Genomic DNA, 27,662 nt, shown 5'->3' on the forward strand with positions numbered 1-27,662 from the left:
AGAAAATTTTGTTACAGTTTCTTCAATTTCAAATCTGAGTAATAAAGTATTTTGTAATATTTGAGTGGAAAAATAAAAAGTTTGAAGTATTTAGTTTAAAATTTTAGAATTGGAGGGTTTTTGCCTGTCAGAGCAGAAATTCTTTTGCTTGCTATATTTACATTTTACTTTCTTTAATAATATATTGAATTATATAAGTCATATATAAACACACAAAGTAAAAGAAGTAGATAGAAGAAAAGGCAAGGAATTCCCTTTTTATTCTGATTTTTTCTTACTGGAGATAAAACCGCTTTTAATGGTTTGGTGTATATCTTTCTAGATCCTTTATTGTGCCTTTACCTTTATTATAGATATATTTCTTTAAGATATCTAATGTATTATATAAGATGTATAATTTAAAAATCTTTATCTTTTGATAGACTAGTTTTAAATATAAGCAGTATGTTCAATATGTCATTCTGTGACTTTGCCATTTAATTTATATATATTGAAAATTGTTCCATGTTAATACATATAGATCTATCTTGTTTTTAACTGTTACAACATTTTCCTTACTAAGAATATGCCATAATTTACTTAACCATTTTTCTTTTCAACATTTAGATTATTTCCAATACTTATTACAGATAGTACCTATATTTATATTCTTATGTATGTATGTTTTCTGTGGGATAAATTCCTAGAAGTGAGATTGCTGAAAGAAAGGAAAAGCCAATTTAAAATTCTAATAAATGTTATACCAAATTGTCCTTTGAGAAGATAGTGTTAATTTATATTTGGCCAATAGTTTATAAAATGGCCATTTTCCTACTTGTTGTTAATATTAGAGTTTTTCAGATTTTTACTTTCCTTAAGAGGGGGAGGGGCAGACGCAGAGGAAGAGAGAGAATCCCATGCAGGCTCCACGCCCAGTGTGGAGCCTGACACACAGGGCTCGATCTCATGACCCTGAGATCACAACCTGAGCCAAACTCAAGAGTTGGATGCTTAACCGACTGAGTCATCCAGGTGCCCCATCAAATTTTTGCTTTTTTCTTGAGTGAAAAAAGTTACTTCATTGGTGTTTAATTTGTGTTTCTTTATTGCTAATGAGGTTGAACATTTTTTCATATGTTTATTCGACATTTATATTTCTTCCTCTATTAATTACTTGTTCATATCTGTTGTCCAAATTTCTATTGGGTTGTTTAGTTTTCTTTACTTACAGGAGTTTTTATTTTTTTATTTTATTCATTTTTTTAAAGATTCTATTTATTTATTTGACAGAGAGAGACACAGTGAGAGAGGGAACACAAGCAGGGGGAGTGGGAGAGGGAGAAGCAGGCCTCCCACGGAGCAGGGAGCTTGATGTGGGGCTTGATCCCAGGACCCTGGGATCATGACCTGAGCCGAAGGCAGACGCTTAACGACAGAGCCACCCAGGGGCCCCTAGGAGTTTTTAATATAACATGGATATTATACTTTGTTTATATATGTTGCTAATACTTTCTCGTTGTTGCTTATCTTTTTGTTTATTGTGTTTTTCTGCATTGATTTTTTTTTTTTTTAATATTCCATGCTAAATTCTGGTCAGGGTTCTGTGTCAAGTTCTTTTGGTTGCGAACAACAGAAACTCACCTAATTAACACTAACCTAGATTCAGGCAAGTTGAAAAACCAACATATGTTTAAAACTTTTATAGCATTGATGTTTTACTTACCTTTTAAATCTATTTGGGATTAATTTTTGTCTGGTGGATTTATAATTTCGTGTTTATTGTTGTTTTCTAAATGTATGGCTTGTTATCCCAATATTATTCATTATATCTTTCATTCTTTCTCCCTTGATTTGAAATGCTACCTATTAATTTCTATTCTAGTCTATTTCTGGACTCTCTGTTTTATGCTATTGATGTCTTAGTCCATTTGGGCAAATATAACAAGTACCATACACTGGGTGGTTATAAACAACATTATTTTTTCGCAGCTCTGGAGGCTGGGAAGTCCCAAGATCAAGGTGCTGGTGTATTTGGAAGGGTAGCTCCTCCCACCCCTTCTTGATTCATAGATAGCTGTCTTGCTGTGTCCTTACAAGGTATAAGAGGCAGGGAAGCTCTCCAAGGTCTCTTTTAGAAGGACATTGATCCCATTCATGAGGATAAAAATCCTCTGTGCCTGTTCATCATTCCCTCCCTTTTAAGGACTGGCAGCCACTGATCCATTTGCTGTCTTCATAGTTTTGTTTTTTTTCCAGAATGTCATATAGTTGGAATCATACAATATGTGGCCCTTTCAGGTTCTTTTACTTAGTAATAAGCATTTAAGTTTCCTGCATGTTTTTTCATGGCTTGATAGCTTCTTTCTTTTTAGTATTGAGTAATATTCCATTGTCTGGATGTACCACAGTTTATTTCTCCTTTCACCTTCTGAAGGACATCTTCGTTGCTTCCGAGTTTTGGCAATTATGAATAAAGCTTCCATAAATATTCACATGCAGGTTTTTGTATGGACCTACGTTTTCAGCTCTTTTGGATGAACACCCAAGAGTGTGATTGCTGGATCATATGATAAGAGTATGTATAATTTTGTAAGAAACTGCCAAATTGTCTTCCAAAGTGGCTCTATCACTGCTTTCCTGGCAGCAATGAATGAGAGTTCTGTTGCCACATCACCAGAATTTGGTGGTGTTGGTGTTTTGGATTTTGGCCATTCTAATAGGTGTGTAGTAGCATCTTGGTCATTTTAATTTTCATTTCCCTGATGACATATGATGTTGAACATCTTTTCACGTGCTTGCTATCTGTTCATCTTTGATGGCATGTTTGTTCAGATCTTTTGCCCATTTTTTTAAAAAGATTATTTATTTTAGAGAGAGAGAACATGAGCGGCAGGGATAGGGGGAAGGAGAGAGAATCTCAAGCAGACTCCATGCTAAGTGTGGAGCCCAACTCAGGCCTTGATATCAGGACCTTGAGATCACAACCTGAGCTGAAACCAAGAGTCTGATGCTTAACTGACTGCGCCATCCAGGAGCACCACATTTTTTAAAAAAGATCTTATTTGTTTACGTGAGCGAGAGAGAGAGCGTGCATGAGCAGGAGGGGCAAAGGGAGAGGGAGAGAGTCTTAAGCAGACTCCACACTGAGCTCAGAGCCCAACGTGGGGCTCTATCTCATGACCCTGAGATCTTGACCTGAGTGAAAACCAGGATGCTTAACCAGCTGTGCCACCAGGGCGCCCCAGCCCTTTTGCCCATTTTTAAATCAGATTGATTGTTTTCTTATTGTTGTTAAGAGTTCTTTGTATATTTTGGATAACAGTTCTTTATTGTATGTGTCTTTTGCAAATATTTTCTCCAAGTCTTTCGCTTGTCTTTATTTCTCTTGACATTCTCTTTAGCAGAGCAGATATTTTTAAATTTAATGAAGTCCATCTTATTGTTTCTTTCATGAAACTTGCCTTTGGTGTTGTATCTAAAAAGTTCTCACCATACCCAAGGTTATCTGATTTTTCTCCTGTTATTTTCTAGTTTTGTATTTTATATTTAGGTCCATGATACATTTGAGTTAATTTTTGTGAAAGTTGTAAGGTGTTTTTTGGGTTTGTTTGTTTATTTTTTTTGCATGTGGAGGTCTTGTGGTTGCTTTCAGCACCATATGTTAAAGAGACTATCTTTGCTCCATTGTGTTGCCTTTGCTCCTTTGTCAAAGAGCAGTTGACTGTATTTATGTAGATCTGTTTCTGGACTGTATATTCTGTTCCATTAATCTCTTTGTTCTTTTACCAATACTACATTATTTTGATTATTGTAGCTTTATAATAAATCTTGAAGCTGGGTAGTGTTAGTCTAAATTTTTTTTCTCCTTCAATCTTGAGTTGGCTATTCTGGGTCTTTTGTCTCTCCATGTAAACTTCAGAATCCATGTTTTCATATCCACAAAATAACTTGTGGAATTTTAATTGATATTGAATTAAATCAATACATCAAGTTGGGAAGAATTGATACCTTGACAATATTGAGTCTTCCTATCCAAAACATGGAATATCTCTCAATTTATTTAGTTCTTTGTTTTCTTTTTTCTTTCTTTCAAATTTTTATTTAAATTCTAGTTAGTTAACCTATAGTGTAATATTTAGAATTTAGTGATTCATCACTTACATATAACACCCAGAGCTCATCACAAGTGCCCTCCTTATTACCCATTCCCTATTTAGCCCATCCCCTACCCACCTATCTCCATCAACCCTCAGTTTGTTCTCTATTGTTAAGAGTCTCTTATGGTTTGTTTTCCTCTCTCTCTCTTTTCCCCCACTTCCCATATGTTTTGTTTCTTAAATTCCACATATGAGTGAAATCATATGGTATTTGTCTTTCTCTGACTGATTTCACTTAGTATAATACACTCTATCTAGCTCTATCCACATCATTGCAAATGGCAAAATTTCATTCTTTTTGATGGCTGAGTAGTCTTCCATTATATATATATATATATATATGTACATACATATATACCACATCTTCTTTATCCATTCATCAGCCGATGGACACTTGGGCTCTCTCCATAGTTTAGTTATTATTGACAATGCTGCTGTAAACATCAGGGTGCATGTACCCCTTTGAATCTGTATTTTTGTATCCTTTGGGTAAATACCTAGTAGTGCAGTTGCTGGGTCATAGGGTATTTCTATTTTTAACTTTTTGAGGCACTTCCATGCTATTTTCCAGAATGGCTGCACCAGTTTGCATTCTTACCAACAGTGTAAGGGGCTTCCCCTTCTCTGCATCCTCACCAACATCTGTGGGTTCCTGTGTTGTTAGTTTAGCCATTGTGACAGGTGTGAGGTGGTATCTCATCGTGGTTTTGATTTGTATTTCCCTGATGATGAGTGATGTTGAGTATCTTTTCATGTGTCTGTTGGCCATCTGTTTGTCTTCTTTGGAAAAATGGCTGTTCATGTCTTCTGCCCATTTCTTAACTGGATTATCTACATTTCGTTTTCTTATATAGATCTTGTACATATTTTGTTAGAGCTTTTTAGGGTTATACCTAAGTATTTCATTTTGCGGGGGGCGGGTACTAATGTAAATAGTAATCTGTTTTTAATTTCAAATTCCATGTGTTCATAGTACATAGGAAATTGATTGACTTTTGTATGTTAACCTTGTATCTTGCAACCTTGCTATAATCGCTTATTCTGGGAGTTTTTTTGTTGATTCTTTCATATTTTCTACGCAGGTGATCATATAGATTTGCATACTACAAATTTCAGTAAGTTGTATTTTCATTTTTATCTAAAGTATTTTTAAGCTTCTCTTGTGATTTCTTCTATGACCCATTGGTTGTTTTTTCATTTCCAAGTATTTTGGGATTTCCCAGCTCTTCTGTTTGATTTCTAGTTTAATTTCCTTTTGGTCTAAGCACAGACATTATATGATTTTTATTCTTTTAAATTTGTTAAGATGTGTTTTATGGTGCAGAATGTGGTCTGTCTTGGTGAATGTTCCATGTGAGCTTGAAAAAAATGTATATTCTGTTCTTGGATGAGGTAGTCCATAAATGTCAATTATATCAGTTGACCGATGATGCTGTTGAGTTCAACTATGTTCTTACTGATTTTCTACATGCTGAATCTGTCCATTTTTGTTAAAGTCTTCAACTATAATTGTGGATTTATCTATTTCTTCTTGTAATTCTATAGGCTTTTGCCTCATATTTTGATGCTCTGTTGTTAGGCTCTCTTGTTAAGTATTATTACGTTTTCTTGGGGTATTGACCCCTTTATCATTTATGTAATACCCCTTTTTAAGTCTGGTAACTGTCTTTGCTCTGAAGTCTTTTCTGTCTGAAACTAATAAGGACATTCTCACTTTTTTTTTTTATTAGTGTAGCATGATATATCTTTCTCCACTGCTTTATTTATAATCTAGTGCATCTTTATATTTAAAATGGGTTTCTTGCAGACAATATATACTTGGGTTTTGTTTTTCGATACACTCTGACAGTCTTGATCTTTTAATGGATAGATTTCGACCATTGACATTCAAAGTAATGATTGTTATAGTTAGGTCAAGATCTACCATTTTTGATACTCTTGTTCTTTGTTCTTATTTTTGTCTTCCACACTTTTTCTGCCTTTTGTGGATTTGAGCATTTTATATAATTCCATTTTCTCTTAGAATATCAGTTATTTTTTTTAATTTTTTTAGTTTTTGCCCTAGAATTTACAATATGTATATATATATGTAGCTAATCCAAGTCTACTTTCAAATAACACTATGCTGCTTCATGGGTAGTGTAAGTACCTTATAATAATGAAATATTCCTGGGCGCCTGGGTGGCTCAGTTGGTTAAGCGACTGCCTTCAGCTCAGGTCATGATCCTGGAGTCCCAGGATCGAGTCCCGCATCGGGCTCCCTGCTCGGCAGGGAGTCTGCTTCTCCCTCTGACCCTCCTCCCTCTCCTGCTCTCTCTCTCTCATTCTCTCTCTCAAATAAATAAATAAAATCTTTAAAAAAATAATAATAATGAAATATTCCTGATCCCTTCCTCCTATTTCTTATACCAGTGCTATCATTCATTTCATTTTTTTAAAAAGATTTTATTTATTTATTTGAGAGAGAGAGAGAGTGAGCACGAGTGAGGATGGGGGCAGAAGCAGAGGGAGAAGCAGACTCCCTGCTGAGCAGGGAGCCCGATGCAGGACTGTTTCCCAGGACCCTGGGATCATGACCTGAGCCAAAGGCAGATGCTTAACTGACTGAGCCACCCAGGTTCCCTCAATTCACTTTTAAGTAAGCATACATAAATACTCATATATATTTTTAAAAGTATACATAATCAAATACATTATTGCTCAATTATTAGTTTGAATGAATTGTTACTTATTAGACTAAAAATGAGGAAAAGTTTTTATTTTACCTTCACTTATTCCTTCTCTGATGCTCTTCCTTTCTTTATGTTAACCTGAGTTTCTGTTCTGTATTCTTTTACTTTTTTCTGAAGAACGTCTTTTAACATTTCTTGCAAAGCAGGTTGACTGGCAACAAATTCCCTCAACTTTTTTTTGTATTAGAAAGTCTTATTTCTCCTTCACTTTGGAAGGATAATTTTACAGGGTACAGAATTTTAGATTAATTTTTTTTCTCTCAAACTTCAAATATTTCACGCCACTTTTTTTTTTGCTTGCATGATTTCTGAGAAGTTGGATATAAGTCTTATCTTTGTTCCTCTATAGGTAAGGTGTTTTTATCCTCTGGCTTCTATCAAGATTTTTTTTTTAGTGATGGTTTTCTGTAGTTTAGAGATGATATACCTAAGTGTGGAGGTTTTTTTACGGGGCGTGGCATTTATCCTGCTTGGTATTCTCTAAGGTTCCTGGATCTGTGGTTTTGTGTCTGACGTTAATTTGGAAAAAAATCTCAGTCGTCATTTCAAATATTTCTTTTCCTTTATTTCTTCTTTTATTCTTGTTATGTGTATGTTACACCTTTTATAGTTGTCCCAAAGTTCTTGGATATTCTCTTTTTTTTTTTTCATTTTTTCCCCTTGCATTTCAGTTTTAGAAGCTTTTCAGTTCTATTGTCAAATCCTCAAGCTCAGAGATTCTTTCCTAAATGATGTCTAGTCTACTAATAAGCCCGTTAAAAGCATTCTTCATTTTGTTACAGTGTTTTTGATCTCTAACATTTCTTTCTGATTCTTTCTTCAAAGTTTCATCTCTCTGCTTACTTATCCATGTGATCTTTGTCTGCTTTTTCCATTAAACCTCTTTTCATATTAATCATAGTTTTAAAAGAATTACTAGTCTCATAATTCTAACATTCCTGCCATATCTGCCTCTGGTTCTGATGCTTGTTCAGTCTCATCAAACTGTTTTTTTTGTTTTTTTTTTTGCCTTTTAATATGCCTTGCAATTTTTTGAAAGGTGCACGTAATGTACTAGGTAAATGGGTCTTTAGTAATGCAATGGTAATGTGGTGGGTGGGAGTTGAGGGAGGTGTTCAATAGTCCTGTGATTGGGCCTCAGTCTTGTAGTAAGCCTGTGCCTCTGCACTGTGAACTTCACAGATGTTCCTCAGTTGCCAGCCCCTTACCCTTCCTTACTCCCACCCTTACGTGGGACAGGATGGCTAGAGTGGAGCTAGGTATTTCCCTTTGCCAGGTTAGTTGAGCTCTGATAAAACCCCAGCAGGTTAAACTCTGATAAGATAGTTTCTCCTGAGAGCAGGCCTTGTTAAACAGAATACAAAGCTCTGGTATATTTCAACATATTTACTTTTCCCCTCTGTTTGTCAGAGGCACAAGTGGATTTTTCTCTAACTTTCACTGTGAGGACCTGATAGGGCTCCTGGATGTAAAACTCACAAAAATGTGGGGTTCCCCTAGAGTTTTTATCTCTCAGATTTGTTCACAGTGAATTTCTAGTCTTTTGCCAGTTATAATTCAGGTTTTTGTTTCCTCGCATTGGTTCTCATGGCGGTTACTCTTGGGGTTCTGCTCTGAGAAATTGTAATTCTCTGTATCTACCTTTGTCTCCAGTTTTGTGGGGCAGTGGTTTGCCTTATGACCTCACTTCTCTGAGAGATCTAGCAAGAGCTATTCATTTTCACTTTTTACTTATTGTTAGGGTAGCATATTGACTTCTAAGCTCCTTACATTCCTGACTGGAAACCGGAAGTCTTATGCTGGCATTTAAAAAAAAAAGACTTAATACTTTAAAATTTTTTATTTTTTTCATGTTCTATAAATGTTTATAACTGGACTCATTAAGTCTCATGAAACCTGAATCAAAGTGTAGACATAGCAAGGGGAAGAACAGAACATGGTAGACAAAGGAAATAGCAGAAAAATATGCGTGTCGAAAACTTAAAAACATATGGATTTCAAATAACATTTCCTAACCTTGACTTTCTAGTTATAATACGTTAATGCTATTATTTCTGTATCAGTTCCTTTGGTATCTGTCATAGTCTAGTACTGAGCTGCCAATGTGACATTGTGGCAGAAATATCTTTTGGGGCTCCTCTGGGAGGTCTACTTCAGAGTTCCTCTGGAAAGGACTTCATTTGAGTAGCCACAAGGAGATTCTGTGTGTGCAGACAGATTGATACCGAATAGCTAAATATATCATTATTATAGCTACCAGGGTATTCTATTGATTTTTAAGCTCATTGAAACTATTAGTTTAAGCTTATGGTGCTCACCAACTGGTCAGAATGACACGTAGTACATTTTACCTTTATTCATCACAGAGTAGCATACTGATCACAGCTGGGTGTTTCAGAGAATCCAAGAACCAATAATGGCAGATTATTGGTCAGAAATATTTGTGTTTAGAATTGAATGAATTTATTACGTTAAACTTTAATTTTGAGGTAATGATAGATTCATATGCAGTATAAGAAATAATGGAGATCCTGTGTACTATTTACCCAGTTTCCCCTGATGGTAACAGCTTGTAAGACTATAGTATAAGATCACAATGAGGATATTGACATTGATACAGTCAAGATGCAGGACAGTTTCATTACCACAGGATTCCTCATGTTGCTCTCTATAGCCACAATTATCCTTGCCCTCCTCCATTCATGACCTTGGCAACCACCATTTCTATAATTTTGTCCTTTCAAGAATGTCATATAGATGGAATCATAGAATATGAGTCTTTTGGGATAGCCTTTTCATTCAGCGTAATTCTTGGGAGATGCATCCAAGTTGTGTGTATTAATAGTTCATTCCTGTTTATTGCTGAGTAGTATTACATTGTATTGATGTACCACATTTTGATTTATATCAATCATTCACTGAAGAGCATGTTGGTTATTTTCAGCTTTTCCCTATTACAAAGGAAGCTGCTATGAATATGTATATACAGATTTTTGTGTGAACATGAGTTTTGTTTCTCTGAGATAAATGTTCAGAATGCAGTTGTTGGATTGTAGGGTAATTGCATGTTTGGTTTTATTTTTTATTTTATTTTATTTTGCATGTTTGGTTTTATAAGCATCTTCCAAATAGTGTTCCAGTGTGGTTGTACCATTTTATATTTTCACCAGGAAAATATGAGTCATCCAGTTTTTTCACATCCTCACCAGCATTTGATGTCAAGTATTCTTTATTTTAGCTATTCTGATAGGTGTGTAATGGGACGTCATCATGGTTTTAATTTGCATTTCCTTAATGGCTTGTGATGTTAAACATCTTTTCATTTGTGTATTAGTTTGCCAGGGCTGCCATAACAAAATAGTACAGACTGTGTGGCTTTGACAACAGAAATTTATTTTCTCACAGTTTTGGAGCTAGAAGTCCAAGATCAAGGTGCTTGATTTCTGAAAGGCCTCTTTTCCTGACTTTTAGATAGCTACTTGCACGCTGTGTCTCCACATGACCTCTTCTCTGTACATTTGAAGAGAGAGATCTCTGGTGTTTCCTCATCTTCTTATACGGATACCAGTGCTATGAGATTAGGACCCCACCCTCATGATGTCATTTAACTTTAATTACCTCACTAAAGGCCCATCTCCAGATATGGTCACATTGGGAGTTAGGGCTTCAACATATGAATTTTGGAGGGACATATTCAGTCCTTAATATTGTGCTCATTTGTTATCTGTATATTCTCTTTGGTGAAATGTCTATTTATATCTTTTGCCCATTTTCTAGTTGAAATGTTGAGTTTTTTAGTGTTGGGTTTTGAGAATTTTTTATGTACTCTCAATACTAGTTCTTTTCAGGATATGTGGTTTGTAAATATTATCTCCCAGTCTTTTTATCCTCTTCACAGGGTCTTTTGCAGAACAAAACTTTTTACTTTTGATGAGATATAATGTTATCAGTTTCTCTTTCTATAGATCATGCTTTTGTCAAGCCTAAGAACTCTTTGCCTGACCATAGATCCTAAAGATTTTCCTCTATGTTTTTTTTTTCTAAAAGTTTTCATATTTTACACTTAAGAACATGATTCAGTTTGTCTTCGTTTTTTTTTATAAGGTGTGGCACTTAGGTTGAAGTTCATTTCTTGCCTATAAATGTTCAGTTGCTCCAGCACCATTTGTTTATTTATTTTTGCTGTTTTTTTTACATTTTATTTTTTATGTTATGTTAATCACCATTTTTTGATGTAGTGTTCCATGATTCATTGTTTGCGTATAACACCCAGTGCTCCATTCAATATGTGTCCGCTTTAATACGCATCACCAGGCTAACCCATCCCCCCACTACCCTCCCCTCTAGAACCCTCAGTTTGTTTCTCAGAGTCCATACGAACCATGAGAGACCATTTATTTAAAAGGCTACCTTCCCTTCATTGAATTGCTTTTGCACATTTGTCAAAAATTAATTTGGGCACATTTGTGTTGGTTTATTTTGGGGTTCTCTATTTTGTTCCATTTATCCATGTGTCTATTTTTCCACCAGTCCCACACAGTTTGATTATTGTAGGAATTTGGTGGGCCTTTATATTAAAGGTAGAGTGATTCCTCTTATTTTATTCTTCTTTTTTTTTTTTTTTTTTTTTCTTTTTTTAAAAGATATTTATTTATTTGAAAGAGAGAGAGACAGAGATAAGGAGAGAGAGCATAAGTGGGGAGGAGAGGGAGAAGCAGGCTCCCCACTGAGCAGGGAGCCCGATGTGGGGCTCGATCCCAGGACCCTGGGATCATGACCTGAGCCGAAGGCAGATGCTTAACCGACTGAGCCACTCAGGCACCCCTATTCTTCTTTTTAAAGACTGTTTTAGAGGTGCCCCGTGGCTCAGTTGGTTAAGCATCCAACTCTTGGTTTCAGCTCAGGGTCATGAGATTGAGCTCTGTGTTGGGCTCCGTGCTCAGTGCTGAGTCTAGTTGAGATTCTCTCCCTCTTCCTCTGCCCTGCCCCGCACTCATGCAATACACTCTTTCTCTAAAATAAAATAAATAAATTCGTAAAAAAAAAAAAAGATTGTTTTAGTTCTAGTTTCTTTACCTTTCCATATAGAATTGAGAATAAGCTTATGTCTACAAAACATCTTGCTCAGATTTTGATAGGAATTAAATTAACCTGTGTATCAATTTGGGGAGAATTGACATCTTTACTATGTTGAGTTTTCCAATTCACGAACACAGTATATCTCTCCATTTATTTAGGTCTTCTTTGGTTTCTTTCATCAGCATTTTGTAATTATCAGCATACAGAGCTTGTACATGTTTTGTTGATTTGTACTCAAGTATTTTATTTTTTTGGAGCATTTGTAAATGGTATTGTGTTTTAGTTTTGGTTTCCACATGCTCATTGTTAGTATAGAGAAAGGCGTCGTTAGTATACAGAAATGCAGACAATCATGGTGTCTGCAAATATGGGCAGTTTTCTTTACTATTTATACTTTTTTTTTTTTGCTTTGCTACAGTGACTAGAACTTCCAATAATATGTTAAGTGTGGTGAGAGTGTACATTCTTGCCTTACTCCCAATCTTAGAGGGAAAGCATTCACTCTTTCACTGCATTAAGCATCAGCTCTAAGGTTTTTTTTGTAGATGTTCTGTCTCCAGTTGAAGAAGTTCAGCTCTAATCTTAGTTGGCTGAGTTTTTATCATGAATGGTTGATGGATTTTGTTAAATGTTTTTTCTTTGTCCTTTGATGTAATCATATAATTGTTCTTCTTAATCCTGCATATATAGTGGAATATATTGATTAAAAATATTGAACCAGACTTGTACACCTAGAATAAATCCCACTTGGTCATGGTGTATTATATATGTTTACTAGATCTGATTTGCTAATATTTTGTTGAGGGTTTTTGTGTCTAAATTATTGAGAGATATTGGTGTGTAGTTTCTTTTTTTGTTGTTATGTTTTTGTCTGGTGTTGGTATTGTGTTAATGAGAAGTGATTCCTTCTCTTTTATTTTCTGGAAGAGATTGATTAATTCATCTTTAAATGTCTGAATTCTCCAGTGAAACCATCGAATCCTGAAGACTTTTGTTGTTGTAGATAGCTTTTAAATCACAGATTCCATGTCTTTAATGGTTATAAGACTGCTTAAGTTATTTCTTTCATCTTGGTTGAGGTTTGATAGTTCATGGTTTTCAAGCAACTCTATCCCAAGTTGTCAAATTTTGGGGGGTATTGTTTATAGTAATACCTTACTATATCCTTTTGATGGCTAGAGGATCTGTAGTGATATTCCTTCTTTCATTCCTGATGTTGTTAATCTTTGTCTTCTTTTTATCCTTTTAATTCTTTATAAATTTTGTTGATGTTTTTAAAGAGCCAGTTTTTGTTTCATAAATTTTCTCTCTTTTAAAATTTTTTTGTTTTCAATTTAATTGACTTCTGCTTTTTTGGTATTTCTTTTTCTTCTGCTTGCTTTGGTTTTATTGTACTTTCCTTTTTCTAATTTCTTGAGATAGGAACTTAGATTTTTTTTTTAAGTTTTTATTTAAATTCCAGTTAATATTTTGGGTATACAATATAGTGATTCTTATTTATTTGAGAACTTCCCTCTTTTTTAGTGGAAGCACTTCCCTCTTTTCTGATGGAAGCACTTAATGTTTCAAATAGAAAATTTTACTCATAAATTTAATCCTCTTCACTGCTTTAGTTGTGTTGTACATGTTCTGATATGCTATACTTTCATCTCCATTTTAGTTATCTGTGTGTGTATGTATAATTTTAAAAATTTCTTTTGAGACTTCTTTGACATATGCATTATTTAGAAATGTGCTGTTTAGTTTCCAAGTGTTTTGTAGATTTTCTTGTTATCTTTGTTATTGATTTCTAGCTCGATTCCATTATGGTAAGAGAATATACTTATATAATTTCAGCTTTTAAAAATTTGTTGAAATTTGTTTTCTGACCCAGAATATGCGCTGCCTTGGTGACTGTTATATGGGTACTTGAAAAAAATATGTATACTGCTGTTGTTGGGTGGAGTTTTTTATATATGGCAATTAAGACCTTGTGATTGATAGTTTTGTTGAGTTCTTTCATTTCCTTGCTGATTTTCTGTCTAATTCTATCAGTTACTAAAAGTGGAATTTTGAAAGTCCCCAATTTTAATTGTAGACTTGTCTATTTTTGGGTCTATAATTTTTGTTTTACATAATTTGTGGTTTTGTTGTTTGATGTGAACACCTGTAGGATTGGTATGTGTTCCTGGTGGATTGATCCTTTTATCATTATGTAATGTCCTTTCTTTCTTTCTAGTAATTTTCTTTGTTCAGAAGTCTACTTTTTTCCTGCTTTTTTATTTTTTAAATTTTATTATGTTATGTTAGTCACCATACAATATATCATTACTTTATCTGATATATATATAGTCACTACTGTTTTTTTAAAACAGTTTACAGAGGCACCTGGGTGGCTCAGTAGGTTAGGTATCCAACTCTTGAATTCAGGTAAGGTATTGATCTCAGGGTCATGAGTTCAGGCCCTGTGTTCAGGTTCCTGTGTTGGGCTCCACTCTAGGTGTGGAGCCTACTTAAAAAAAAAAAAAAAAGTTAAAACTGTTTACATGGTATATTGTTTCTATTCTTTTGCTGTTAATCTACCTATGAGCAAATTTTGAATTTTGTAGACAGCATGTTGTTGAACCGTGTTTTGTTTTGTTTTGTTTTTTTAAATCTACTCTGCCAGTCTCTCTTTTTCTTTTATTTATTTGAGAGTGAGAGAGAGTAAGTGGGGTAAGGGGCAATGGGAGAGGGAGAGAGAGAATCTCAAGCAGACTCTGTGCTAAATGCAGAGCCTGACGTGGGGTTCAATCTCACGACCCTGAGATTATAATGCCCTGAGCCGAAATAAAGAGTCAGTCACTTAACCAACTGAGCCACCCACGTGCCCCTCGGCCAGTCTCTTTTAATTTATGTATTTTTAAAAAATATTTAATTAATTTATTTATTTGACCGAGAGAGAGGGAGAGAGCATGAGACAGGGGGAGAGGCAGAGGGAGAGGGAGAAGCAGATTCCTCGCTGAGCAGGGATCCTGATGTGGGGCTGGATCCAGGAACCCTGTGATCATGACCTGACCTGAAGGCAGCTTAATGACTGAGCCACCAGGCACCCCTTAATTTATGTATTTAGACCATTTACATTTAAGGTGATTATTGGTATGTTAGAGTTTAAGTATGCCATTGAATTATTTGTGTTCAGTTTGTTTCCTCTGGTTCTCTTTTTTTCCATTTTTTACCTTTCTTTTGGTTTCTTGAACATTTTTAGGATTATATTCTGATATATTTATAGTGATTTTATGTATATTGCTTTGCATGGGTTTCTTGGTGGATGTTCTGGTTATTGCAATATAGACACATAATTTGTAGTCTGTGGTCTAATAATGATGTGTCTTACATGGACTTCTTGGGTTTATTCTTAACGACTGTGCCACCCAGGCGCCCCTTGGGTTTATTCTATTTGGGTAGAATAAGATCTTCCCTAAAGCTTGTTGAATCTATAGGTTTATATCTCTTGCCATATTTAGGAAGTTTTCAGCCATTATTTCTTTGAATATTATTTTGTCCTACTTTCTCTCTTCTCATTCTTAGATTCTAATCCTATGAATTTTAGCTCTTTTGTTACTGTCTCACGTTTCTGAGACTTCGTTAATTGTGTGTTTTTTGTTTTTCCTATTTTCTCTTTGTTCAGTTTGGGTGAATACTGTTGATTTATCCTGAAGTTTATTGATTCTGTCTTCTGTCATTATACTTTGCTATTGAGCCTGTCTAGTGAGTTTTTTCTTTCAGTTTTTGCATTTTCAGTTCTATAATTTCTATTTGGTTCTTTTTTGTAACTTCTCTTTGTTGAGATTATTTTTTGTTTCAATAGAATATTTAATCGCTTTTAAAATAATTTTTATGCTGGCTGCTTTATAATCCTTGTCAGATAATTCCAACATTTGATTTATCTCAGTGTTGGGTCTGCTGTTTATCTTTTCTTGTTAATGTTATGATTTTCCTGGTTCTGGCATGATGAGTGATTTTCCATTGAATCCTGGTTATTTTGAGGTTATACTATGAGGGCTCTGGATCCTATTTCATCTTTTTTTTTTTTTTAAAGCAGGCACTCCCCCTATTGAGGTATAGCATGAAAGCCAGATGGGGTATATTTGTTCAGCTTCCTGCTGGGCTCACTGACACTACTCCAGCAAAAGTGGGTTTTGACTCATAGTGCCTTGTATCAAACTGGTAGAGTGGAAGTTCACCTATCCCCCTTAGCTCCATTCACACTTTTCTGGCTAAACCAACTTGTACTGTCTTGTGTCTCTGCTTGGATTATAACATTAGCTCCCTGCTGCTGAACTCACTGTTAACAAAGACTGAGAGTCAGAGGGCTGACTCACACTGCTTTGTTGCAGGTGAATGGTTAGAAGAAGCTTGACTCCTCTATGTGCCCCACTGACACCAAGGGATGGAAGAAGTAGAGTGCCACCCAGCCCTGCTTCCTGCCACTTTATTCTGCCTTGTTGATGCCAGCTTGGAGTGGAGGCTCAGCTCCTTGCTGGTCGCACTGGCACCAGAGGAAAGGAAGCAGATTGTTGACTACTCGGTTTTACAGTACCTTGTTCTACCTCATTGGTATTGAGGAGGGCTGGAGGCTCCTAATTGAGATCCTCTAGGATCTGGATGGGGAGCAGGAATAGAGTGCTGCTGGTACTGTTTTTAACTGCTTCATTCCGTCTCTTTGCTGTCACTCGGTATGGAGGTTTAGTTCCCACTATGCCTCCCTGACACCGGAGTGGAAGGAAAGTGGAGTGGTCACTACTACTGCTTTATATGACTTTGTTCAGACTCAGTGCAGGGGGGCATGGTGGAGGGCTAGCTTTCCATTGGCCCTGCTGACACTTCCCCTGGTGGGGGAGTTGGAGCAGATCTTAACTCCTACAAGAGGGAAATGGAAGATCAGCTCCCAGATCAGCCCACTGACACAATGCCAGTCAGGTGAATTAGAGTACATCACCTGCTTCTAAGGGGTAGGGATGGGATGGTGTGGAAGATCGACTTTCTACTTGGCCCCAGCCCCACTGAAACCGGGGGGTGGGAGGTACAGTGGTACAGTTGATGTCTAGCTTGAGAGGGTGGATATTGCCAAGAATGTTTTTGTTGTTTAGTCACCCTATTCCTGATCAGCTATGGACTTTTTCTTTTTTGTCTGTGGCTATTGGTGATTCTGCTTTGGAGACTTTGGCACATTGTCTGGGATATATGGAGATAATAAGGAAACTCAGGGATCTCATTGCCTTGGTATTTCTCAAGTCCTGAGATTCCTAGGCCATCTGTCTTCCTTTGACCTTTCAGAGGCTTTCTATACTTATGTTGTGTTACGATCAGGGCTTTTTAGTTGTAAGAGGGAGGACCTGAGAGTAATAGGGCTACTCCATCTTGGTTGTGACCTTGAGTTGATATTTTAGCCAAATTAAATATTGCTTTGAATAATTGAAAACTTTTTTAAGTAATTGATTAATTTTTCACAAATGTCAATAGCTAGTTCACAAAAGTCCGTAGTTATATAAATGCATCTCTATGTCTCTGCTAAACATTTCTTCTTTGAGTTCTGTTCTGCTAATGCCAAATTGAGACTGTGGCATGGAGATTTAAGCAGTTTTACAGTAGGCCTGACTGTGAGGAACTAGACTTAAGAGTTTTGTTGATCATAGTTGGCTGTTCTCAACAATCAGGTGAGCTATAGAAGTCAAGTCTAAAGCAGTCAGCCCAAGGAATGGGCATAGGTAGGTACCAAGGGTTCAGAGAGTCAGATCAAGTCCTCAGTTTGGGATCAAAATTAATACAGAGAGTGTCTCTGAGTTTATAAATGTACTTGGCTAAAATAGAGGGTCATTGGGCAAACAAAGTAGATTTTGTGAATTATCTTCCCCTGCCAAATCTACCTTCCACATAGACTAGTTATATCAGTTAGGAATGCATTCTGCAGCAAGTGGCTTAAGTAGACATGGCTTTATTTATTTCTTGAATCAAGAAGAAAGGGTATATAGGCAGTTCAGTAACGTCACCAGGGACCCAGCCCTTTTCCATCTCTCACTTTGTCTTTCTCAATGAGTTGAGTCTCATGTTGGTCTTCTCATGATCTCAAGATGGCTTCTGCACTGCCAGATGTCACATTCATTTCTAGGCAGGAATATGAGGGGTGAAGCACTCAGGGGAAATGCCTGTATTAGAAGATCAAAAGCTTTCCTACAACTGCAGGGGTTCTGGGGAACTGACTGCAGGGAGTTGGCTCACTGCTTGCTAAAATACCAGGTTCTGTTGTAAGGAAGAATACACTAGCAGGACCTGCCTCACTGGACCATTACATCTTCCTCCAGAAAATAATGTGTGCATGCTTACTTTAGTTCCTTGAGTGGGAGAAAAATAGTATCTCAAGAAAAGAAAATGTATCAAGGACTCCCTTTTTAAAAAGGTCTTCTGTACATGTCTTGTCAAGGCTCTGCTTTTTCTACTTTTGCAGTATTCTCTGGGGTTTGTGGAAGTAGTGTTAAGAGGCACACATTAAAAATGTTTGTGACAAATGATTTTGAATGATTAAGATTTTATAGAGCAAAGAACTGATGCAGAACTATAGATCTCATGGGGTGGGGTACTTCCTAGATAATCACTTCAAGATCTCTGGGGCTTTTCAAGCCTTCACTTCTCTCATGAGATCCTGGTTTGTCACTTTTGGGGTACAGTGAGAATATCTGCAGTGAAATAAGAGCTGGTATTAATGGGAGTGTGGTTGGGCCGAACATGGGGAAGGCAGGAAAAATAAGGTGGAGTTCCACTGGGGAAAGCATTTATTCTTTTTCAGGCCGCTGAAAAATGGCTTTAATAGACACAGGGTCATTAGCAAATAATTTAAACCTAGAAGTTCATATCATTTTTTGTTTTCAGTCTAGGTGTATACATATGAGTTTATTATATTGATATCTTTACTATGCATTACTTAAACCTTGAGAAACCTAAACAAATTTTATTCACATCATACAGTCTAAGACCAGCTAATCTTTTTATTGTCTTTTCATTGTTCACCAGTACTAGACTATGTTCGAGACCAAAGTCCTTAGGTATACATCATACTATTTTCCTTTATTCCTTCTCTCTGTGGACATGTGCAAACAGAAAATAAAGTTTGACAGGTGTTTTTACTGTTGGTATAAATAATGCTTACATGGGTTTCCTTGTTACTAGATCTGGAAAGGTTATGGAGATTGATATTTATTCAACAACATTGATAGACCTATGTATACATGTATATCTTTTATTACCAGTATAACTTTGAAAGCTCTTCTGTGTATCATTATGTTGTTGCTATAGCAATGTAGTTACCAAAATAAGGTATGTTTTTTTTCCTGCTTTGTCTTTTTAAAGGAGGTCTCTTTTTCCACAAGCTTTTTAATCCGGACTGTGGAATTTTGGTCCCAGACATTCAATATTCTTTCTATTCATCTTTTCCCCTTGAATTTCCCTTGCTTAAAATTATTTATCATTATAAAATGCAGTTTTTATTGGACTAAATCCTAGTGGGAGTTATAAAGATGAATGAAGGAAAGCCGTGTATGATATGGTATAAACAGTAGAGGCTCTGCTGTTACCTAGCCCCATGATCTTGGCTTGTAATCTTTTCATACTTTTGCTGCTTCATCTAGAAAATGGTCAAAGAACCAGCTACTTCACAGGAATGATGTACACATTACTCTGCCTGGCAGGAATTCAGTTATGTCTTACTTCCTTCATCTTCCTTTTCTTCCCTTTCCCTGTTTTTTGTTTTTTTGTTTTTGTTTTGTTTTTGTTTTTGTTTTGTTTTTTTGTTTGTTTGTTTTTTTTTAACTAAGGTTAATAGCATACAGTTTTTTTCCTCCATAGATGTCATCACATTCCCACCTACCCTGGATATCTGAACATTACCTGATATAAGGGAAGTTCTTAGGTCTAGGAAATATCTCGATCTCAGCTCTACCAAAACAATGAATTCCATTTTAATTGGTGATTTAAAATGCCTAACCAACTTTGATTATGTCCACAGCCTGTGTTTCTGCTCAATGGAGTAGAGATTTTGTAGAAAGCATAATTTTAGAACTTAATTGTTACTTTTATTTATTATACCCCCCTTATTTCCAAAAAGAATATGAGGTGTTATAAAAGGACATAATAAAATTAACAACTTGATGGAAAAAAAGGGAGGAAGGTGTTGGACAAAAACCAAGAAACAGAATAGGTGAACCCCTAGAGTCAACAGTTAAGTGCAGCTTTCCTGAAAATCCTACCTGAACTTGAGGGATTCTGTTAATAGCCTTTTTCTAGGAATAGGAGTGGAGTAGGGGTTAGAGAGGTGGGTTTATTTAGTTTGTTTGTTTATTTCAGCAAGGCTGACTTAGCACTAGAAGAAACCTACAAGAAATCTGTAGGAAGTAAGTAGGAGGGCCCCTAGGCCCTAGTGAGAACCTGGCTATCTGTGTAGCATGAAGCCAGTCCTGATAGGTGACAGGTGGCTGCCCCTCTAAGGCTGCTGTTCATTGAGGAGGCAGCAAAACTTTTCTAAAGAACGCAGCCCCAGCCTATCTTTCTGTTAGTTTCTCTTCATCTTCATCTCTCCCTCCACCTTCTTATTGTTTCACTTACCACCAGGCCTGAATAAACAAGTCAGATCATGTTATTTTAGCTTAGGAATAGGATGGTTTTTATTTGTGGCAGATTTGATTTAATGCATCTTCAAAAACATGCAATTTGGTTTCTTCTCAGATTCTTTATATATTATTTACATTTTTATAAATGGGAACAGTTTCAAATTAGAGAAAAATGAATTAACTCACTGGACAAGGTATGATCAACAACTCCTTTTACATCTATTTCATAGATGGATAAACAAAAAGATTAAATAACAGTGTCACATAGCTGATTAGATACTTTGTCTTTTCTGTAATATTCCCATTTGAATTAGTTGAAGAAACCAAACAAATATAGCTATGGCAAAATATAGCATGAAGATACTGTCATTGGAGAGTTGTTTTGAAGGGACAGGGCACACCAGATCTTGAGTCTTGCCTTATTGGACTGAAGAAACCCACCGTATAGAAAGCCATCGAGTATCATTAGCAAGTTGTTCCAGTCACCTTAAACTTTTTTTTGCAGTTCTTAAAAGGTACCATGCTCTCGCCTTTGACCCTTTGTTTTTTTGTTTTTGTTTTATTTTGTTTTGTTTTTAAGATATTATTTAATTGAGAGAGAGAGAGACCACATGCACATGAGCAGAGGGAGGGGCAGAAGGAGAGGGAGAAGCAGGGTTCAGTCCCAGGACCCTGGATCATGACCTGAGCTGAAGGCAGACACTTAACCAACTGAGCCGCCCAGGTGCCTCACCTCTGACCCTTTGAATGTACTGTACCATCTGCTGGGGATTCCTCCCCCTTCTATCGTCTTTTCTCTACCATTTTTTGCTGGTCTTAGCTAAAATGTCAAATTGTCAGGAAGGTATTCCCTGACCTTTGATGGGGTTCCATGATATTCTTTTTTACCCCATATTATAGTGCTCTTCACATTTACCATTATTTGTTTAATGTTTGCATTTCTGGCTATAATGTAAATTCTATGAAAACCAGCCTTATTCTTTGCTTTACCTATCTCAAACACTTAACACAGTGTCTCTGTTAGTAATGCTCCAAAGTATTTGCTGGCCTTTCCCTGTAGATGTTAAAAAGCCTGGACACTCACTTTCTCAGCCTTATTTGCAATTAAGGGTGACTTTCTGTGAAAGTTCTATCAAATTATATGTAAGTAAAATTCTGTTGGGGGTTTATGGGAAATTTTGCACCACTTCTTCCCTTGTTTCTTCCTTCTTATTCTTCCTATCTGAAATTCAGAGGACAGGGTTGAGGCAGATCAGCCTTTTTGCAATGGTGAGTTTCCTGTGAGGATGAACATGACATTCTAAGTAAGACAGAAGGAGCCTGGGTCACTGATAACATCTTGGTGCTCTTCTACCAGCCCTGAAATGTTTCTCTCCAGACTTGTCGTTATGTGAGAACAATTAACCACTATATGGCTAATACACTGTTGTCTGGTTTCTGTTATATGTAGCCATATATAATTCCTGATACATAAACTTCCTGTCCACATCACTTATTTGGTACCCAGCATGAGCTATTTTATGATAGTGGGTGGACGGATGAATGGATAGGTGGATGAGATGGGTGAATGAACAGCAACCACTAGACTATAAACTGCTGGAGAATTAAGACCTCGTCTTACATATTTTGTATCACCCCTACCCTACCCAACTCTATCCACCCTGAGCACTATCCTACATGTAGTAGATGCCCAACAAATGTTTATTGATGATGATGTTGATTGTGGATTTAAGATATTACTTCATTAAAGAAGGCTCTGAGAGGGCACCTGGATGGCTCAGTCGGTTAAGGGTCTGCCTTCGGCTCAGGTCATGATCTGGGGTCCTGGGATCGAGACCAACATCAGGCTCCCTGCCCAGCGGGGAGCCTGCTTCTCCCTCTACCCTTCCCTCCTGCTTGTGATCTCTCTCTCTCAAATAAATAAAATCTAAAAAAAAAAAAAAAAAGGCAGCTCTGAGTTACAGGTTTAATTTGGATTCTAAAAATTAAATTTCCCTAAATCTAAATCCTTCCCTAAATCTAATCTTTCCCTTTCACAATCTAAAAAGACTGATAAGCATTTGGATTAATCTGTGGTACATCCCAGATATTTAGAAAACCAAGTATCTTTATAAAAGTTAGAATCAATGTTCTAAGTGGTGTTTAAAACAAAACAACCTTTATTGAATGGAAGGATGTCAAGTAGTATAATTCTCTACTGAGATAGCACATTACAAGTAAGACGACCATAAAATTTATAGTCCATATTGGGAACTTTTTGAGAGTAAAAGGGGGTGTTATTAAAAATTATTCTTTTTTGGCTAGTATCCAAAATGTATAAAGAACTTATCAAACTCAACACCCAAAGAACAAAGAATCCAATCAAGAAATGGGCAGAAGACATGAACAGACATTTTTCCAAAGAAGACATCCAAATGGCCAACAGACACATGAAAAAGTGCTCAACATCGCTCGGCATCAGGGAAATCCAAATCAAAACCTCAATGAGATACCACCTCACACCAGTCAGAATGGCTAAAATTGACAAGTCAGGAAACGACAGATGTTAGTGGGGATGCGGAGAAAGGGGAACCCTCCTACATTGTTGGTGGGAAGGCAAGCTGGTGCAGCCACTCTGGAAAACAGTATGGAGGTTCCTCAAAAAGTTGAAAATAGAGCTACCCTATGATCCAGCAATTGCACTACTGGGTATTTACCCCAAAGATACAAAAGTAGGCATCCAAAAGGGTACGTGCACCCCGATGTTTACAGCAGCAATGTCCACAATAGGCAAACTGTGGAAAGAGCCAAGATGTCCATCGATAGATGAATGGATAAAGAAGATGTGGTATATATATACAATAGAATATTATGCAGCCATCAAAAGGAATGAGATCTTGCCATTTGCAATGACGTGGATGGAACTGGAGGGTATTATGTTGAGCGAAATAAGTCAAACAGAGAAAGACATGTATCATATGACCTCACTGATATGAGGAATTCTTAATCTCAGGACAGAAACTGAGGGTTGCTGGAGTGGGGGGTGGGGTGGGAGGGATGGGGTGACTGGGTGATAGACACTGGGGAGGGTATGTGCTCTGGTAAGTGCTGTGAATTGTGCAAGACTGTTGAATCTCAGATCTGTACCTCTGAAACAAATAATGCAATATATGTTAAGAAAAAAAAAAAAAGAAGGTAGCAGGAGGGGAAGAATGAAGGGGGGGAAATCAGAGGGGTAGACGAACCATGAGAGATGATGGACTCTGAAAAACAAACTGAGGGTTCTAGAGGGGAGGGAGAGGATGGGGTAGCCTGGTGGTGGGTATTGAGGAGGGCACATTCTGCATGGAGTACTGGGTGTTATGCACAAACAATGAATCATGGAACACTACATCTAAAACTAATGATGTAATGTATGGGGATTAACATAAAAATAAAAAAAAAATTAAAAAAAAATACAGGAGCTTTCCAGAACCGATTAAGGAGGTGCTGAAAGCAGCTAGAAATTTGGAATTATCAGGCAGAGGGCACAATGCATTAGTCAAACATTGACATCGGTGATGATGTGACTCCATTTTAAATGCAGAGCTGGTGTGGTGGGCCAACCCAGGTTACATTATTTTCTTCAAAGAATAGCTCCCGAAAATGTGGTACATACACACAATGGAATATTATTCAACTATAAAAAAGAAGGAAATCTTGCCATTTGCAACAGCATGGATGGACGTTGAGGACATTAAGTGAAGTGAAATAAATCAGACAAAGAAAGACAAATATCATATGATCTCACTTATATGTGGAACCTGAAAAAAAAAAAAAGCCCCAAACAAAAAATGAACTTGTAGATACAGAGAACAGATTGGTGGTTGACGGAGGCGGGGGTTGGGGGATGAGAGAAATGAGTGAAGGGGGTCAAAAGGTACAAACTTTCAGTTATAAAATAAGTCCTGGGATGTAATGTACAACATGGTGACTATAGTTAACAATACTGTGTTGTATATTTGAAAGTCATTAAGAGGTGGATCTTAAAAGTTCTCATCACAAGAAAACAGATTATAACTTATGTGAGGCAATCGATGTTAACTGTACTCACTGTGATCATTTCACAATATATACAAATATCAAATCATACTTTATATCTGAAATTAATATGTTATATGTCAATTATCTCAATAAAAAATTGTGTAAGTATTTTAAAGGAAAATAAAAGAATAGCTCCTTCAAAAAAATTATTCTTTTTTAAGACTAAAAAAGAGCAATTTTAGGTTTATAACAAAATTAAAAAGGAGGTACTGGTATTTCCTATATCCTCCCTGCCACCACATAACCTGCCCCATTATCAACATCACTCACCAGAAGTGTACATATTTTACAAGGATGAACCTACATTGATATATCACGATCATCTAAAGTTCATAGTTTACCTTAAGGTTCCCTCTTGATGATGTATTCTACAGGTTTGGAAAAATGTACAATGACATGTATCCATCTCTTGTATCATACAGAATAGTTACACTGCCCTAAAAATCCTCTGTGATATGGCTATTCATCCTTCTGCCCCCAAACCACTGATCTTTCTATTGTGTCCATGGTTTTGCCTTTTCCTTGTCATATGGTTGGAATCATACAGCATGTACCCTTATGAGATTTCTTTTTTTCTTTATTTAGTAATACACGTTTAAGATTCTTACAAGTCTTTTCACGATTTGATAGCTCATTTCTTTTTAGTGCTGAATAATGCCCCATTGTCTGTGTGTACCACAGTTTGTTTATCCATTTCCCTACTGAAGGACATCTTGGTTGCTTCCAAGTTTTGGTAATTATGAATAAAGCTATTCTAAATAGCCACGTGCAAGTTTTTATGTAGACATACATTTTCAGCTTCTTTGGGTAAATACAAAGGAACATGATTGCTGGATCATATGGTAAGAATATATTTAGTTTTGTAAGAAACTGCCAAACTCTTCCAAAGTGGCTGTATTTTTTTGCATTTCCACCAGCAACGTGTGACAATTCTTGTTGCTCCACATCCTTCTCAGCATTTGGTGTTGTCAGCGATCTGACTTTTGGCCATTCACATAGGAGTACAGTGGTATTTCGTTGTTTTAATTTGCATTTACCTGATGACGTATGCTGTCGAGCATCTTTTTATTTGCTTATTTGCCACTTGTATATCTTCTTTGGTGAGATGTCTATTAAAGTGTTTGGTCCACTTTTTAATTGGGTTGCTTCTTTTCTTATTGTTGAGTTTTAAGAGTTCTTCATGTACTTTAAATAACAGTCACTTAATCAGATGTGTCTTTTGCAAATATTTTCTCCCAGTCTGGATTTTCTTTTAATTCTCTTAGAATTGTATTTTGCAGAGCAGAAGCTTTTAATTTTGATAAAGTTTAGCTTATCAGTAATTTCTTTCATGGATCATGTCTTTGGTGTTGTATCTAAAAAGGCATCACCATACCCAAGCTCATCTAGGTTTTCACCTATGTTATCTTGTAGAAGTTTTATACTTTTCGCCCTTTGCGTTTAGGTCTGTGATCCATTTTGAATTAATTTCTGTGAAGGTTGTAAGGTTTGTGTAGATTCATTTTTTTTTTTTTTTACATGTGGATGTCTAATTGACCAGCAGTATTTATATGGGTCTATTTTTGGACTCTCTATTCTGTTCCTTTAATTTCGTTGTCTATTTTTTCACTGCTACCACGCTGTCTTTATTACTGTGGTTTTATAGTAAAGTCAGGTAGTATCAGTCTTCCAACTTTGTTTTTCCCTCAATATTGTGTTGGCTATTCTGGCTCTTTTGCCTTTCATATAAACTTCAGAATCAGTTTGTCAATATCCATTAAATAAATTGTGGGGTTTGACTGGCATTAAATTGAATCTGTAGATCAAGTTGGGCAAAACTGACATTTTGACAGTACTGAGTCTTCCTATCTATGAACATGGAATATCTTTGCATTTTTTTACTTCTTTGATTTCTTTCAGTTTTTTTCTTTCATCAATTTTGTAGTTTTCCTCATATAGATCTTGTACATATTTGTTAGATTTATATGTAAGTATTTTATTTTGAGGGATGCTAAGGTAAATGCTAATGTGCTTTTTAATTTAAAATTCCATGTGTTCATTGCTGGCATATATCTTCTATATCCTATTTATAATAGGAGAGTGATTTACTTTTGTATATTAACTTTGTATCCTGCAACATTGCTTTAACTGCTTATTAGCCCCAGAGTGGTTTTTTTTTTTAATTCTTTCAGATTTTCTACATAGATAATCATGTCACCTGAGAACAAAGACAGTTTTATGTCTTCCTTCCCAATATATATACTTTTTATTTCCTTTTCTTACCTCATTGCATTAGCAAGGACTTCTTGTACAATGTTGAAAAAGGGTGTTGAGAGGGGTATCCTTAACGTGTACCTGATCTTAACAGGAAAGCTTTGGTGTCTCACCATTAAGTATGTTGCTAGTTATACTTTTTTTTTTTTTTTAAGAAAGTCTTTATTAAGTTGAGAAAATTCCCCTTTATTGCTAGTTTACTGTGAGATTTTGTTCATGAATGGATATTGGATTTTGTCAAATGCTTTTTTTGCATCTGGTCATATGATCATGTAATTTTTCTATCTGATACTGTCAATGTGATTAATCTTAACTAATATAATCATTTTAGTTAAGTTTTGAATGTTGCACCAGCCTTGAATACCTGGGGTACATCCCACTTGGTCATGGTATGTAAATATTTTGTTGAGGATTTTTGCATCTGTGTTCATGAGAGAGAATCTGAGTTTTCTTTTCTTCTAATGGCTTTGGTTTTGCACTTAGGGTAATGCTTCCCTCATCAAATGAATTAGGAAGGATTCCCTCTGCTTGTACTCTCTGAAGGAGATTGTAGAGAATTAGTATAACTTATCCTTAAATGTTAGAATTCACCAGTGAACTCATTTGGGCTTGGCTTTCTTTTTGGAAGGTTATTAATTATTGATGCAGTCTTTTAAATAAATGTAGTCTTGTTCAGATTGTCTATTCCTGTGTGAGTTTTTGCAATTCTTTCAAGAAATTCGTCCACTTTTATCTAGGTTATTAAATATGTGGGCATAGAGTTGTTCATAGTATTCCTT

At 36.1% G+C, this 27,662-nt stretch overlaps 1 protein-coding gene across 1 annotated transcript in view; it reads left to right on the top strand.

The window, feature by feature from the left end:
- LEKR1 (leucine, glutamate and lysine rich 1) overlaps window positions 1–27,662 on the top strand; it is a 177,859-nt gene that overhangs the window by 16,147 nt on the left and 134,050 nt on the right. The gene's annotated exons all lie outside the window — the stretch shown is intronic.

This window comes from Mirounga leonina, unplaced genomic scaffold (assembly GCF_011800145.1).
Source record: "Mirounga leonina isolate KUSES-001 unplaced genomic scaffold, KU_Mleo_1.0 Mir_115, whole genome shotgun sequence".
NCBI classification, from domain to species: domain Eukaryota; kingdom Metazoa; phylum Chordata; class Mammalia; order Carnivora; family Phocidae; genus Mirounga; species Mirounga leonina.